Consider the following 18591-nt stretch of genomic DNA (forward strand, 5'->3'; position numbering starts at 1 on the left):
GCTCCTCTCTCCACGGGTCCACAGGTCCTGCCAGGAGCCTGCTCCAGCATGGGCTTCCCACAGGGTCACAGCCTCCTTTGGGCACATCGACCTGCTCTGGCATGGGGTCCTCCATGGGCTGCAGTGGATATCTGCTCCACCGTGGGCCTCCATGGGCTGCAGGGGCACAGCCTGCCTCACCATGGCCTTCACCACGGGCTGCAGGGGAATCTCTGCTCCGGTGCCTGGAGCATCTCCTGCCCCTCCTTCTCCACTGACCTTGGTGTCTGCAGGATTGTTCCTCTCACATATTCTCACTCCTTTCTCCAGCTGCAGTTCTGTAGTTTTTTTCCCCTTTCTTAAATACGTTATCCCAGAGGCACTACCACTGTCACTGATGGGCTCGGCCTTGGCCAGCAGTGGGTCCATCCTGGAGCTGGCTGGCACTGGCTCTGTTGGACTTGGGGGAAGCTTCTAGCAGCTTCTCACAGAAGCCCTGTAGCCCTCCTGCTACCAAAACCTTGCCACATAGACCAAATACAGGTGCCCACTCACCTCATAAGACTTTTTGAAAGGACATCTCGAGTGTTTTTGCAGCACTCAGAGCCCCAAAACCTGCCGTTTCTGTGGACACAGCAGGGTGACATTGAAGGAAACTGCGACAAGCCGCAAGGTGGCTGGCAGGGGTGGTTATCCCACTGCCTTCAGGGCTGCACTGGGGAGCCAGAGCGGGAATTTGCCAACCTGAGTGCCAGTGTTAACTCAACTGAGCAATGGTCTAGGCAGAACCAGGTTTTCACTTTTCTCATGTCACAACCGGGAAGTAAACAGAGAGGAGCGAGTTGTTTTCCATTCACTTTCCATAAATATTACTCTTACTGTTGTTTGGGAGGGGGTGAAAGGAGTTACAGGAAAAATAGATGCCCAATCTGAACCAGTGTTGCCACTCTTCATTTGTAGCTTTGCTGTATACCAGGATGTTAGTAATATAAGTGTGTGCATTAAAATCTCATTCATATTTACTTTTCCCTTGATACAAAGACATTTCCTAAATACTACTTTTTTCTTAAAAATATGACATATATGTACCACAGAAAGTAATTTAATTCCAAGTTTGTGAATGCAGAAAAATAATTCTTCATTCATTCATGGATTTATTTTATGCTTTTTCTACACCACCAGGCTTCACTTCCTCAATGGATTTCAGAGGAATTTGACCTCTATCTGAAAATTTGAGGTTTTGCTTTTGAAACTCATTAGAGCCCTGATGTTAGAAAACTATTTTGAAATACATTTTTTGTACCACTGATGTACTAATGATATGAGTTAGAAATATGACAAACGTTATGACTGATAAAAAAATAACTGGCACATTATGTATAAAACCAGAAAATCCTCACAAAAAGTGTGTTGTGAAAACAAGGTTTCCAAAGTTATATATAGCCATTATAGTCATTAAAGAAATAGTAATTAAAGTATATTCTCCACTATGTATTGCATATGACTGCTCAAACTACTTCAAAGTATGGGTCCAAAACTAAGAGGTGGTGAGATGGAAAATATTTTCACCATCAACAGGAGGTAAGCATGTGGAATATCTTAAAATATCAGGTCTTTTTCTTCCTCTGTGCAGTACTTACAGACTTATCTGTTCATTTCTGTGCAGGATGTTTCCCTTGTGGTGCATCTCAGACAGGTATCAAACAATTCCTGTCCCATTGTTTAGAGCAATTTATTGTTACCCATCTTCTAAGAGTATTATGAAGTTTATGAAAACGAAGATGATTTCTCCTTTGCTGGACAGCTACAGGGTGTGAAAACCTGGCTGGAAGCCTCGCTATCTGTACCACGCTGTAATACACTGGCAGACAGTGGGCAGAAGCTGGAAAGAATCTCCAGAAAGCCAGATATTGTACTTCCCAACTGCAATGATCTAGCCGAACAGTTAAAAAAGAAGAGTCATACTCTAGGCAGATATTTTCAGCAGTTCATCAAGGGAAACAGTTGTATTAGCACTTACTTTTGGGCACTGTCCTGCAATAAAAGAATGAGAAAAGCAGGAGAGTAAAGTGCATTTCCTACTGGGCAAAAAAGGGAAAGGAAGGAAACTGAATTCTGACCTCAGGAAACAAAGTAATATTTTTCTTTTCAAGACAGCAAGTCTGAAGGAAATATGCCAGCAGCTTTGAGTACCTAAGCAAACCAGGAAAATGACAACAAAACAACATGCAGCATATTGCCAAAGAGACCTACCAAGGCAATCGATCAAGTGCAAAAAGCAATATTGAAGCAGGTGCAGATCCTGGAAAATCACAAACAAGTTAAAGAGATGTGATATTGCTGATGTCACTGTAAAAACAAAAACAAAAACAAAAACAAAAACAAAAACAAAAACAAAAACCAAACTGAGTGTTAGGCATTCATTGCCGTAGCAAAGAACAGTAAGGACTGAACTTTTGAGAGACAGGTACTTGTAAAAACCCAAACATGCCTTATGCTGAATGTCAGGCAGTAGATTGAACTGATTTGCAAACAAGTGATCAAGTTATACAATCTAATGAACCACAAACAAATATGTGCTGCTCCGATGGAAATATTTAAATGGGGAAATTGGAAAAACAAGGTTAAACTTGAACAAAAAAAATCTTCAGCTGCTTGAGTGTGAAAGGGTGTCAAAGTCATAGCCTTTTGCTTGGCAAAAACAGTCTGAAAGTTGCTTATAGAAAAGAGAAGTTGAACTACGTTGTCCTACAGCTGCAAAGAAAAATCACCTGAAATAATAGTGGTATCTCAGAGAAAGTATTTGTTTTCAGAAATACTACAAACAGTTTTCAAAAACATATACAAACACAAACATTGCTGCAAAATGGTCCATAATGTTATGAAAGTTGAATTGTTGGAAACAACTCCAAAAGGGCAAAGTCAGATTGTGAGGATAAAACAAGTTTACTTATTTTTGAAGTCATGTTCCTTAAGTGCTCCTTTCACACCACAGGTACAGAACCAGTGAGCTATTGCTACTGCACAAGCAATAATTGAAGGGCATTTGATCTCATGAAAACCTTTCAGAAGTGCTCAGAGTATAAAAACAAGAGCTTTCAGATTATTTTTTAGTCTCTGGCTTTTCACAATCACAAATGAAATTTTTGTGAAGGTATTTTTAAAAATATGCTTGTTTTCTGTTAATAGTGGCATGTGATACTGTCTTTGTAACATTCGATGGCTTCAAAATCCTAAACCAAATGTTTTCTGCAGATTCTCCTGTTACTTGGATTACAGCCACAATATTTCAAAATGTTCAGTGGATAAACATCAGAGGGGTGATCAACATTACAAACTATAAATGGCATAAGAAAAAGAGCATGTGAAGTTTGAACCCATTATAATTTTTCATAAAAATGATTATGAATCACTTGTACCCAGAGATAGTTAAAAATTTTGCAAAATTGATTGGTTTTGCCTTTACAATCTAAAAATGCATTTGGATTTTTATATGGTAGTACAAAATGAATCAAAGTTTGCTTTTCACTGACATTTTCATTGAGGGAGAAAATAATTTCATGATCAACATTTCTTGTGATTGTTATTGATCTTAATAAGTGCAGATCAGTCATTTTCCAGCACTGAACACTCATTTTCTTTACTTCAAAACAGAATTGTTAACAACTCTGATTGATTTCCCCATCCTTTCATATGCAATCAAGATCAGATGTCAAGCTCAACAAATAAATAAATAGGTTGCTGACAATGTCAACATCATACATCAACGTTTTTAAAGAATGCAAATATTATATTGGATGTGTTGTATTATTTATAGAATATTAATCTCAGTTTCTACATCAATAACTGTAGCAGAGGAGCAATGTGAACCATTCCCAGTGTTAACTTTTTTATTATCTTTTTGACTGAGTAGCTAGAACAGAAATGTCCTAAAAGCAATTGAGTGATTTAAATGCCGATTTTGAAAATTACTTAGCTATTTTGATGGCTAAACCTTATATCAGCTGCAAAAGTCATTAATTACTTTTTGAAAATCAAACCCATACATTCCTCAATAATTCAACCTCTTTTTTAATGAATTAATTTTTACTCATAATCTGTAAACTGAGTATTCTAAATATCAAAATTAACTGCTTAGAAATACAAGATAACTCCATATTCATCTACCCTTCATATTGCTTCAGAACAAATAAATCTACATATTATGATTTACACTTTTTAGTCAAAAATAATTGTCCGTTGATCACACTTGAAATACCCCATGGACATGAAAGAATGTAGCTAATTGGCATGTAATCATTCCTTAGAAGAAGAGTGGGCTACACGTGGTGTATACTTCACACTTTCTTGTCACTCTATTTTTAAATTCATGCTGGCAGTCTCCCACAAACCTGTTTAGAAATTTGAAGATTGTTCTGGCTGATAGAAATGTGACAAAATGGTGGGTTTCCTCTGAGGTATGTAAAAAAAGATAAATCATGTAGTCTTAACATCAAGGAAAATCACTGCTTAAAATTGCTGCCACAATATGGCCTTTAGTGGAGGAATTTGTTACATCTGATGGGCAGTTGTCACTTCAAGAAACTTCTTGCATATACATGGGAGAAATAGCCTTAGAAAATAATAAGGAGGTTAAAAGTTATGTCATTGTCTAGAAAATAAAGACTTGCATTATATGCTCTGTACCTGTCTCTGCTATAGCACATATTTTGGTTATTTTGCACTGTCCTGTCTGGCTGTGTTAATCAGCTCCAATCTATCTAAATATTTCTCAGTGACATTATTAGTTCTGAAGTTATTGTCAGTCTGCAAGTGCACTCCAGTACTTTTCCTTCATTCTTAGATAATATATATCATAAAATGAATTCCATTGTTCTAGTTCAATACACTCAACTTTATTGCCTGCTATTAGAGCTGGTTGGAAAATTTTTATTGAAACAAGCTTTTAGCACAGAAGATCAGAAAAAATATTTTCATCAATATTTTAGTGAAAATGCTCTTTCAATTTTCAGCCAGTTCTGTTTTTTGTAATCTAAGTGCTGGCTGTTATTACCCCCTGCAGAGCATGCTGGACACCAAAAATAAAGACTGTAGCAACCATCCCACTTTCAGACACAAGACCTCCATCTCATTTACATACCTCTTCACAGTCCCACATCACCTTCCCCTCTTTCCTTATGATTCCAGCCATTTCTTGTGTCTCAGCAAATCATGCTATTAGAGTGAAACTTTGCAAGACTTGTAATGCTGTGTCAAATTTGCACCTAGGGATCTTCCCAGTCTGCCACTGTGCAGCTGAATGCAGCTACTTAGAGTTTCAGACATGCACTGAAGTTAGAGTTGGGCCTTCCTGGCCTATCAGAGGAGCTGAGTAATATCCCTGAAAGGCAGTGGAGGCAAGAGTGAAATTTATGATAAAAAAACGAGCTGAAAGGAAAGTGTCTTGGCGGCATATCACATCCATTTTACAAAATTCTGAAGGGGATGAGATCTAATTGACGGCCCTTGGAGAGGAATAATAGCAAAAAGGTGGATCTACTATTTCCTGAACATGATAGAAAGTTGCAGTGCTTGCTTGGCTAAGGAAGAAAGCAGTTGGCCACTCTTCCAAGGAAACTAGCCAAGAAGCATGAAGAGTAAAAGCATATATTGGAATTAAGAGGAGAGGGTGCCAGTGTTTGTGAGAACTTATAAATGTGAGCCATAGTGTTGGAAAAACGAGGAAATTACTCAAATCTCAGCGCACTCAAATAAGACAAGCATGCCTCAACTTAGTTAAACACAAGTGCTTCTGAGAGATTTTTCCACCCACTGCTTTCTCATTTGTTTTCAGTGATGAGGCACGGATTCTGCTCCCATGCCGGGGTAAATTGTGGACCCATACAAGTGCAGTTAAGATGATTCATACAACCGTGGCAAAAAATCCTAGTGAAATTTTGGTGAAACTTCAGAGTTCAACAGAGCATTTTATCTGGTATGCAACTCATTCCTTGTCATACTTTTTTTTTTTCCTGAAGGCCTCCTACCACACAATCAGCTATGTACTTAACATTATAGAAAAATATAACAATCCCCTATACCCCTAGTGTGTAGTAAGAGATGCTGCTGTTTGCCTCCATGTACTCTCACTTTCTCTTAAAAACTTTGTGTTGGAGAAAAGAAGGGACACAACGTTATGCCATCAGGGACCCTCTGGTAGTTTACCAACAGGCTCATCCAGGTGTTGGAGACAAGAAGGGAGCCAACCCTGTGTGATGAGGGAGCCCCTGGTAGTTCATCCACAGGCTCTGTGGAGACCAAGGCGGGAAACCCCTAGAACAAAAGACCATGTCTATAGGTTTATGTGCTGGGAAGCCTTATCTTTTGGCCCACTTAGCAGGTGAAAAATTGGAAAGGACTGAAAACGACATGCCATTCCTCACTGGTTTGATCATGTTTCCAATGATGGAAGACCAGGAGGAGACTGAGGTGAGGGAAGAAAGGTTGTGCAATGTGTGCCTGTTGGGGGCTTCCTTACAGCAGCGCGTGTTGTAATGTGGATTACTGTCACACTGAGGATATTGGACATGATTTAACATGCTTCCAGTGTTCTAGGCACCCATATTGGATCTTCCTTGGACAAAGTCCAAACCCCAAACCTTTTGAAGTTCATTAAGTGGGACACTTCAGCTCTGTTAATTACACCACATGAAGCACTGAACACCAGCAGAAACCTCTTTAAGAATGGCTGCAATTACTCTTGGAGCCAAGGTTTCCACACACAATGTGTGTGAGCCACTGATATTGGTATGAGCGAGATCAAGGCCTTGTGAACACTTGCTGCTTTGCAAAATCCAAGCAAAAACTAAGTATATTCTGCATCTTCTAGACTTCACAGCAGTATTTTACAAAACACTTTGAAAATTATTTTGAAACAAAAGAGATTCAAAGACGTTTGAGAAAAGTCCTTCTGAGTGCACAAGCACAATGCAGGGCTTTTGTCCTTTCGTATTTTTGTTTGCTTCCAAAGTTTTGCAGCCATTAGGAATAGTTTGCCCCTTGAGGTTATTGCTGGCTCTTGGCAGACTGGCATTTTCCCTACACAGCAGGCACTGACAGTGACAAGTGAAAGCACTGACTCTCCGCTGCTGGCTACCTGCTGCCTTACTTCTCCTGTTTCCTCAGGAACAGAGTCTGATCTATGAAAATAAAGCAAGAGGAAATGATTCTGCAATTAATATTTTAAGCCCTTTATTTTCATTGCATTTTTAATATTTCCTTTTTTTTTTTAATTTAAGAAAAGGGTTTTTTTTAAGTAAGATACCTTCTTACTATTTTTCCTGCAGAGATGGGATGAGTGATTTCTCAGGGGAGCATGGATAATGAGTTATGACCTTTATGCATTTTCTGGACGTCTTAAAACTCAATCTTCATCAGCCAACCAAATGCCTCTGTTCAGAAGAACAGATTATCAACTTGCAATAATGGGCAGTGCATTTTTCTTCTTCCCAGGGAACAGACTAGACAGAAAAAAACGCAGTTCTTTCCCTGGCTTGGCCTGCTTTTGCTGAACTGTGACTGCCCAGCACTCTGAATTGCTTTGTCCCTGTCCTGATGTCAGCCATCACTCCTTTTAAAGCTTGCTGTCTTCTCCCAAGCAAATCCTCCTTTTATTAAAGTCAGAGCTTGCCTTAGTACAAGCATCTGCAACCAGCCTTTTGTTTGAGGTTTTGGTAGGTATTTGCTATTTAGGTTCAATGAGCAATGCAAACACCAGCCACCCTGGAAAGCACTGTAAGAACATCCAGATTCCTTAAAGTGATCAGTAAATAAAGAGAGGAAGAGTTACGAGATCAAACCAAGACCAAGTGGCCTAGTGTAATCTTGATTTTAAAAGTAGAACCTATTTTGTGCATGTTTCCTAGAGAAGAAGGTCAAATAACAATGGTAAGGATTTATTAAAGAATATGGGGGAGAGGAGTTTTGGTTTGTTGTTGGGTTTTTTCTTTTTCTTTTTTTTTTCTTTTTTTTTCCCTTGGAATCCTGTTGTTGGATCTTTGCCTGTTACTACTTAAATGAGCAGTAACACACCTTGGGAAGGTTTTACTTCTACTGCCTGTTGAGCACCTGGCCTATGTATAAAGAGATGACTGACCTTCAAGGCCATCAATGTGGCACTTGTGAGTCATATGGTAACAACATTTTTGAAACCTAAGCAAATTCCTAGTGCTGTCTCATTTAATCTAAATATTAATCACATGAATAGCAACGATCAAATTCACATCAGGGGATGCAGGCAAGGCACAAAATGGTAATCAATGAAATGATAATCAAAATGCAAGGAAAAAATGCATCTGAAAAGTGAAGATAATATCAAATAACTCTTTTACCTTGTTTTTCCATTTTCAGTGGCATTTCAGTTTGGTTTTGCATTAAATTAAGAGGGAAGCTGGGTAACAGACTGCAGTAGGTATTGAAAAACAAGCAAAAACGAGAGAAACAGAACAGTGGGAAAGATTTGAGTGGGAAAGGCAAGGAGTAAAAATCTATAAATAGGAAACGAAAAAAAAGAAAGATATTACAAGGTAATATACAGAGGACACAGCAGGAAAGCGATGACTCTTTCCCTATATCATTCAAAAATCCATGCAACAGGTCCTCTAGCCCCACATGATAAAACTAATCTTCAGTTTTGAACAGGTAGCATTCCCTAATGCAGACAGCGTTTCAGCAATGTGCTCATCCATCTGCCTACTCCATCTAGCCGTGTTATTTTCTATTTTGTCTCTATTGTGACAAACTATGTGCTATAAACAAGAATTCTGCCCCATATAAATTCAATATAATTACTTCCAAATGTCACTGTGATCTTCAGTTTATTCTGCTCTCCCACATATAGCATTTTTACCCTGTCCACAGCTCATTGTCTTTTTAATATCTGACTTCAGCCTACCCAAATTCCTACCTGCTGTCTCCCCTCATCTCAGATGTTTTGAGTTATTTTCTTGTCCCTGGTTCCCTGCATCTTTCTTCTCCTTCTGTTTTGAAAATATTCTCCTGGTGGAGAGATGATATCTAGTGCTTGGGTCCTTCCCTCTTGCAGCTGTGCTTATCTGGCAGCTCATCCTGGGCTTGTGGTTTCTGACCTCAATAGAAGAACTGACAGCTCTCTTCTTAGTTTGGGAAAGAACAGGATTTCTTTATTAGACTCTTCTTCCTAAGGGAACAGGGCTTATGTTATTATGTTGTCTGCAGCTGTCAGAGTCATCCCTTCCCCCAACCTTTTGAATCAGTATCCCTATGTCAGTCAAATTGCCTATTTCAATCAGATCTGACAGAGGGTAGATGCATTTAAAAAAAATTAAGTTTTCCCACGTTTTATGACAATAGGAATTTGGGGAGGCAAAGAACATCTTACAGATGCCTAAACTGAAGGAAATCCCTCAGTGTAACCCTGCTTGCTGCTGCACACTGGAGAATCTACAGTGAAGATGGTTTAATAAACAGAGGAGTTGTAGAGATGCTTGAATTAGAACTGTTGCTTTCTTAAGCATCCAGGTCAATCAATCCTGACACATAAACCCATGCAGCATCATGGTTCGTTACACTCATCAGTGCTCAAAGAACTTCCTGTCCATTTTTAATGAAAACAGTAGCTTTCCAACATCAGTTCTTCCCTTTGTCCTGAGTATCATGGGTGGAATTTGGGTAGAGGGTGAAAGTCAGCCCAGATCTCTGTTGTACAGTAAGCAAACTTGGGGAAAATGGCCTGCGGTTTTGGAGGATCAGATCTAGATCTGGGCTATCTAGTTGAATAAAAATAATAGTTGCTTGCCAGGAAATAATTGTGCACATTGGGAATTTTTTTTATTTCTTTTTTTTTTTTAGCCTATGAAGTACAAGTAGCTCAGCATATCTGTAAGCAAAACAAATTACAAAGGTTCCCCCTGCAGCACGTTTCACTTTTCCTTTCAAAAAAGCATAATATGTTTATGAAATTAGGGTACTGCCCCAAAGGGACTTGAATAACAATAAGATATATGAAATAACTATTGTAGGCTTTGAAATCAATGTTGCAGAAGATAAGGATTTAGCTAGGATGTAGCTCAGTCAAACGTGATTAATTTGTGCCTAGTTGTGCCTAAGCAGCCAAAACATTTCACTGGCAGGCAGTGCAAATGACAAGCACTGTACATGCCACTGCTTTGTTAGTCTGGAGGAGATTCCTTTTAATATTTATAAAAATGATCTGCAAACTGATTCAGCCTAACTAGGTCTGTCTGTACTACCATTATCTTATCACATCCCACAAGGGTACAAAACCCCAGTGCTGAATTAACAATAATATGACATTTGGAAGAAAGAAAAAGGAGAAACTACTATGCTGGCTTAAAACACTGGAGATTACAAATTGTATTTATGATCATTGTTTGAGAAGATGACAAAGACTTTTTAATAAACATCTGTCAATAAACATCAAAGTATTTTTTTTTAAGATTTCTGTGCCCTCTTTCTCAAACATTTAAAGATGCTGGTCTCCACTGAAAACACGGAGTTTAGCAAGGAGTTACATTTAACAGGAGCTGACAAGGTTGTTGACTTTGTAGCAGTCTAAGAAGACAAACAGTAAAATTGAAAGTGGAGACGTGACCCCAGCCATCCCTTGCAGTATGAGAAACTTGTGGCATTACAGCACCAAGTTGCATGCTACTTTACATAAAAAGATTCCCTATAAATCATCATAGAAAATAAACATATTTATTGTGTAATAGATATCTACAACGTGACTCACAGTGGAAACAAGACGTAGGAAATCATGGCCCCGTTCTGTGCATGTGTGTGTGCGCATGCTTGTATGTGTGTTTTCCAACAAATTACACGTTAACAGCTTTTAACCAAATCTGGCAGAGGTGACAATTTTAAAGACATTAATTCCTAGCAGCATACTGAAAGTAGGCAATTAAGCAGAGAACAGAGAGTGTCTCTGAATTTCCCTTGAGGGTGGAGCTAATTCGGCGCTGAAGAACCCAGAGATGCAAGAGCTCATGTAGGAGCTCAGAGCAAGTGGGCAACCTTGTGCAACTTGGACTTGAAAATCTACTCACAAGACAGAAATTCATTATCTGTTCTATTCCTCACAAAACAATTACACCCTGGGTTTTTTGGGGGGTGGGTTTTTTTGAATCACTGGATGTTGACTGCTGTGTTTCGTACCACAGTTAGTGTTGTGGATGAGAGCTTGGTTTCCCATGGGTGTCTGTGCCTGGTGGAGGTGAAACTTGGCACAACAACAGAGCCCCAGCATAAGCGAGGCTCCAGGATGTTTGGGCACAAAGGCCCATGTGCATGCAGGTAACTGAGGAAATTTCAGACCAAACAAAGTTTGCCTCCTGATCGTAGCCACACTGTAGGAGGACTTTTGGATTTTGGCTGCAGGTACCTAAAGCCTACCTGCAGTTCATTTCGGAAGCTGCAATCCTTTTTTTTTAATAGTTTTATTTGGAGGCAAGACTTCCTGAAAATGAATTTATTTCAACAGTTTGCATTCTGCTAACACAATGGAAGATAAACTAACTTCCAAAAAAAGGTTCCGTGTAATACAAGCCAAGACAGTATAAGTTAGGATGAAAGCAAGAGTGTTCCAATGAAATGAAACATATGGCAAAGAAATTACTCTACAAGACTTTAGAGCTTGATAAACAATGATATCCTTGTTATAGAGGTTTTAAATAATTCTGTGAAACTTAATTAAACCCCTGCTATAAAATTTAAAGGTTGGTTTAAAGTGGCAATAGGAAGGTTATCATTCTCTACTCACTTCTCTTCATTACTTAATGTCTCCAACTCAAGAATAATTTAAAAAAAGGGTTCTTCCAAAAATTTACTCAAAATTATTTTTCAATATAATACCAGCTTTGTGATAAAACACTTTTCCCTGGAAAGGTTGGCTTCTTTCCATAGATTCTTTTTTTTTCCACTAAAATGTTTTAGTTGAAAAGTTTATGATGTTGTTGATGACTAGGGGAAACTTTCAGATGAAACTTCAGTGAAAACAGAAATGTATATCATTTTAATTTAAGTTACTCTGGCCTAGAACACCTAATAAGTCCTACAGTCCTACCTCTTAGATGATATTTTAGTCCAGTGAAAAAGAGAACTGTTTAAGACAGTTTAGTATTGAGTCAAAAGTGGTGTTTTGCTGTTTTCATTTCCTGATGGCATTTCCTGATAACAGATTTAATTCTTTGTTGTATGTGATAAAACTTCTATTCTTTTTCTGGGTTCTCCTGTGTCAACATAAATATTATTTGTTGACATGGCTTTCCTATACTTAAATTAAATTTTTTAAATATTAGATGTTTTTATGAAGTGAAATACTGACTCCTTTCATATAAATTTAATAGGAAGAATTTCCATTGACTTCAGCAGCCTAGGATATGACTCATTATATATAAAGTGTTGACTTTCTCAATCCAGCCTCTGGAATTACTGTATAGATACCTTTTTATGTGCATAGGCTAATACTACCAAATGAACTTCCAAGCCAGGAAACCTGTCGTAAGTTTGCCTCAGCTGGAAGCCATTTTGCAAAGCTTAAGTTGTAGAAAACAGGAATTATATTTTTGATTGAAAAGAATCAGTAAAGATACAGATGCTGCCCAGGTGTGGAAAGGACACTGACAAAACCAATAATTTTTCCCACTGATGAAACATTTAAATCCTTTTTGTCCAGACCTCCTCATTTTCACTCACATATGGGGAAGAGAATCAAAGCCAGGTTTGTTTTGATCAAACTAGAAGATGATCAAGGACTTACTATAAAGCACTTTAATATCAAAGTGATAAGAGCACTAGAACTATCTAGGGAGATGGAGATGGAAAAGCTTCAAATATTGACTTGCCATTGGACTGGCTTATATTAGTTCCGTATGAGAAACCTGCCTTAAACTTTATACTTCCCACGAAATACTAAAATTTTCTTGACTGAGAACTGACTTCAAGGAACACAAGGGTATGCATTTTAAAAAGCCTCAGATGAGAACAGAAGCAGATTTTGAAGGGTATTTCTACAATGACTTTTGCTTGATATTATGCATCCAGTGATAAAACTTCAGATGGCTTAAAAAGTCTGACCTTGGTTACTGGATGCCAGCTACTTAACTTGCAGTTGAGTCTACTGCTGAGGTCTTCAAAGAGATTGTACCAGGAAGCTTTGTTTTTCAGATAGGTGGTACGAAACTGTGGTCAGCTTGAGAAGGGGAAAAGGGCAAGGGTAACAGTAATGCTGAATGGACATCAAGGGATCCAGGACAGAGAAGTAAATGTAGTATTACAGGAAGGCCTGCTGCTCAAAGAACTAAGATAATTTTCATCCATGTTAAAGTCATAGGAAAATAAGATTTATTAAATAATAAATTGAATTTAATTTGCAGTTGATGGCTAGTCAGAGGTAATAGCATCTTGAAATTTCAAAGTAAGGTCAAAATGTACTTGACTTCTTGTCTTTTAAACTGTTTCTTTTTAGTGTCAAAACAATTTAAACTTCAGAAGGGTTAGGCAAACCACTTTAGATCTTGTCTTCACTGACCTAAAGCTATATTTTTTTTTTCTTTTTTCTTTGGGCTAAAGTATAAGCATTACCCTGCGTGTGAGTGAAAATAAAGGACTTTGGTTTTACTGTAACAGAGATTAGGAAGGAGTGAAGTGCTGAGCCTGGTGAATCACCACCTCACAACATTTCAGTGTCTTCTTTTCATTGTTTTCACCATATTTTTTTCTAACCACTGAGTATCTCGGAGATTACCTCCAATATGAATTTTATGTTCTTTCGTGCTGAAATGAGTCCACAGGAAGTCAAAGAAGCAAAAAGGATCTTACCTAATCATCTGAAACTCAGAGCCAAAGTGCATTTGGTGTTCAAAAGAGGCCTTGGGACAACAGATGTTGTGTCTTAGTCCCCTTTGCTTTTTACAATAGCAAAAGGATTGTGAACAAAATATAGCAAAGGCAGATTAGGCAACAGATCAGGGAAACTGTGTGGGCAGGAAATAGAATAAAGAGTAATTCAAAGTATTCACATACATGAGCTCTTGGCTGAAATACGCCTGGAGTACAGTATGCTGTTTTGAATATTTAATCATCACCTCTGTTGAAAGCTCTAACAATAAAAAAATATGCAAAATCTAGATAAAGTCAGATTAAGTTAATTCATTATTGCAGTCTAAAATAATCCATTCATTCCTGTTCTGCAAGGCCTTCCAGTTTTTTCCATAATAACAGAGATTAGTATCACTGTAACGCTATAAAAGTCTTATGTAAGGTTTTATATTTGTAGACCTGAGATCAGAAATTTCCTTCTCATGGTAATGCCACTAACAACTTCTTAGAGCACATATTTTTCTTCTCTGGAAAGAACTCACCAGAGGACCAAGAATTTACTCTTAAGTAGTGGATATGTTTTGCAATATTTAAATACTTCCCTATGAATAAACTAATGAGCCTGCAGAATTCCAGTGTCTGTTTTTACATGACTTAATAATTTCAAGAGTAGAGCAGATTTTCTCCATAGGCACAGTTCATTAAAACCTTTCCAATAAGAATAGCACCAGACTGTGCTTTCACTTTTCAGTGTATGCTCAGGTCCCATGTGGCCTGTGGGATTCAAGATTTCTAATACCCTGTGCAGTTTCTTTACAGAGCCCTGAGATGGTGGAGCAGATTTTTCCACTGGGATTTACCTACATCCTGCCTGCAGCCTCCACCTCCAGGTTTCACCTTGGCGTCCCTCATCTGAACAAGTCCGGATTCACTGTTGCAGCTTGCCGCATTGCCTTCCAGCCCCAGGCAAGCACTGGCGAAACCCTGGCTTTCACCAACGTCAAAGCACAGGTGAGCCTGAGTTTCTCTCCAGATTATTCACAGGTTCACACTATTTAGCCACAGTCTGAGATCAGAATTTCTGACAAAATACAAAGCTAAGAAAATTTCACATGTTCTCAGTTTCTACTGACAACATTATTTTTAGCTCTGATAAGCATATTATGAATCAATATACTCAGGACTTGGGCAAACTGCACTGATAACAGTACAAATAAACAAATCTATCCAACATTAATTTTTAATACAAGAACATAAAAAGAAACACCTACTCTGGGTCTTGTAAGCCCACCCTTTCTGGGGGGCAGTGAAGAATCACAGTTTTTAAAAGTGTCCTGGTGCTGCCATCTGGCCGCCAGCCTCCCACTGAGCCAAATTGGCACTTACAGAGGCAGCAGTCAGTCAGGGGAGGATTGCCTTCCACAAGTGCTGATTTAGTGCCTTAGGAGACAGATTGGCAATGACATAAGGTAAAAGGCTCTTGAAAGTACAGTAGAACAAGAGAAGTGAAGGGAGGGGGAAAGTGGAAGGGAAGTAAAGAGACCTGCAGATGGGACACACGCTAAAGGAAAGCAGAAGAGGGTAGGTGAAAGAGGCTACACTGAAAAGAGGAATTTGGGAGGACTTGAGAATGGTATCACAATTATCATAGGATGGGAACAGGGGAAGACAAACTCTGAATTTCAATTTTCCTCAGTTTCTCTGACTATAAAATAGCAATATCTACATGAGGTTTTCCAGGCCAGTTGTGCTCTAAGTGCAATATATAATACTTCTAGCCTGATCTTATTCAAATAAATGTTTTTTCCTTTAAATAAGTACACTGCTTCACATAAACGGTTTTGATACCACTGATCTGCAGTTCCATCATGTGTGCTACTGACAGATAATGGCAGAAAAGAAGTAGTGAGTGTGGCCAAAGCCTGCCATTCAAAGAATGGCATCCATATACATGTGTATTTGTGGGAATTAATTCAGTGCTGGCACGTCTATGTTCAGATGAGTCAAACGACTTGCCCCAGATGATGCAGGTGAAGCTGTACATGCACAGAGGCATCAGGTTCTTATTGAGTTTAATTTAGGTCACTGGTAAAAGTCATTTACAAGTGTCGACGGTTGAGAGCTGTGAGAAAGCCACCCCACAACGTGACACTGTTAGTTATTTCTTCTAAGAGGAAAAGTCTTATTAAAACAGCAGGAATGCTGCAGTGTAATCAGATGTGGAGTGCATCATGCCTGTGTAGTGTCAGCAGACTTGCCCTGTGCTGTGCTAGGCATGACTCTGCCTTCCTTCCCCAACCCAGTGACATTTCTCTCTGCATGAAGTCTTGTGTCTAGCTGAGGGATTGCTGACACTAGGACACTCAGAAAAGCTAAGTTAAAACACAGCAGACTCCCGTGTGAAGGCTCTCTCTTAAAAGTGAAGGGGCTCCAGCTCCCTGCAGTTGAGCTTGAATTTGTGAGCTTGAAACTGAAGTTCTTCATCCTGAAAGGATCCAAAAATGTCACTCCTTGGCTTAATTGGCCTTAACTTTTTGGACACTGTCATATCATAAGAGTTTAAGCAGCAACATTAACATCAGGATTTCCTACCTGCTGTTCCTACCTGCTTATTTCTGGCCAAGATCACAGCATTTTGCCTTCTCATCTGTGACATATGAATAGCTGGACCAGAACTGAGACCTCCTTGCCTCAAGCCCCACATGAGGAAGTGCCATGAACTACATTTCCCTTGATTTTAGATTTGCTTGCACCAGGACTAAATCAAACACTAGGGGAAATGTTCTTGTTCATTGTTGTATCAGTGTTCTTGTCAGGCTATTAGAGAGAAAAATCCTTCTTATGAAAAAGAACAATTTCACATTCCAGAAAAATTAGTAGCAAAAGGCAGGACAACCTAAACTGCCAAGAGCTCCATGCTGTTGTGGCCAGCCTGTTTGTGGTAGAGGAGCTTGTTTACAGCTAGCTCAGGTCTCTCTACATAACACTGTGGATTGCAGCATACTTCTATCAAGAGCAATTACTAAAAAAGTGGTGTTCTCAAGCATACCTTTAAATAGCTGTTTACTTGGTTTTGTCCCATTTTTTTGTTTGCTGTTTTCTAGCTTGGACTAACCCCTTTGGTCTTTGGAAAGCTGGAATAACAGTTCTCTGTATGAGCACTTTTAGATGGTGATATGTAAATCAAGCAAGGCAGGAAGAGGACTCAAGTTTTCTGATCCCTGAGCAAATGCTTTAACCACTAAACTCCTGTTTAAATTGGGGAAACTGTGAGCACTGCTGTCACAAGTTAAGTTTGTTCATTCATTTGAGGTTTCCGAAGGCAGCTGGCTACCTTGAAAAGTTGGTGAGGTTTTAGCCATGTGCTGCTTTGGAGCACTTTGAATTGCCTGACACGAAGAAACTTCCTACTCTGCTGAAGTCCAGGGAACGGTCACATGGAGGTGCCTGGCTCACTCTGTGTGTTACATAGGAGGGGCAGGAGAGAACTGGCAGGGCTTTTATTGTACTCTGATTTCAGACCACTGTCCTAAATCGAGGATTATCTCACCCTAAATAAAGGTAGATTTAGCCATTTTGTTACTGTTGTCATTTGCAATGTCTTATTTTCTTATAATTATGTAACAAGTGATTTAGAGCAATATCTCATAATATAACAGTGAGCTGGCTACGGAAAACAGCCTAAGTATAACCCCTGTAAGCAATTTGCAATCTAAATAACATATATGAAGAAAAGTCATATTAGGTTAATAATACTGTGGGCAATTGCCTTGAAGAGAAGAGATTTTAAGACACATCCTCCTCTGGAGCACTTTGAAATATCTAACAATAGGCAACTCCCTTTGTAATGTTCATATTTCATAGCTAGGCATGCTAGAGTACTCCACAGTTCATGCTCAGGAGATCATTGTGCTAGATTGTATAAAGAACAGAATAAAAAGGATGCCATTTTGAGAAATATTCTGTGACCTACGTTACAATTCATAAAATTACATTTCATTTCACTAGAAAATAGATTTTTAATAAGCAATTGGATGAGTCCTCATTCTCATTTTTGGTCTAATATTTACCATTTGATACCTTTGTCTGTCTCCTTATGCCTATGTCTCCACTCATCCCTACAATTGCCACTAACACCAAAGAAATGTCTCCTACAAATTTTAGGAGCTTTTAGCAAAGATTGGTTTCAGTGGATATTTTGTTGTCGTACGTGGGTTAAAAACTGCCACAGACACATGTGGCTGCAGAAGAGTAATATGACAACAGGTTACGAGTTTCACATCATTAGTCCCTTAGCTTCTTGGTTTTGAACTATGTAAAGACTTAGTATTCACCCTAATCAAGAATGCTATGTGCTATGTGTCACAGTGCTATGCCTTCTAGAGAATAATTATGATTCCTGATTGTTATTTCAAACATATGCTCTGGGATCCCAACTATTTGGCAAAACCTATTTAAGTGCGATGGGCTCATCATCATTGTCACGTTACAGTATCTGAAATTGCTTTTATACAGAACTATCCATCTGGTCCTCTGCTTTATTTTATTCTTTGCTTATTTATCTCATAATTACAGTTGTGGGGTATCAGGGTAACTACACTTTGATATTGATCCTATGTGTAACATCTGTTGAGAGTGCCTGATCTGAATATAATTAAGTAGTTTGTTGTGTTTTATTCTGAGTTAGAGAATATTCTTGTGCAAGAACAATTTCATGTTTCTCGGGTGGCCGGTGTTTTAGTTCTGAAAATGGCA

Source organism: Ciconia boyciana, chromosome 5 (assembly GCF_034638445.1).
Source record: "Ciconia boyciana chromosome 5, ASM3463844v1, whole genome shotgun sequence".
NCBI classification, from domain to species: Eukaryota; Metazoa; Chordata; class Aves; order Ciconiiformes; family Ciconiidae; genus Ciconia; species Ciconia boyciana.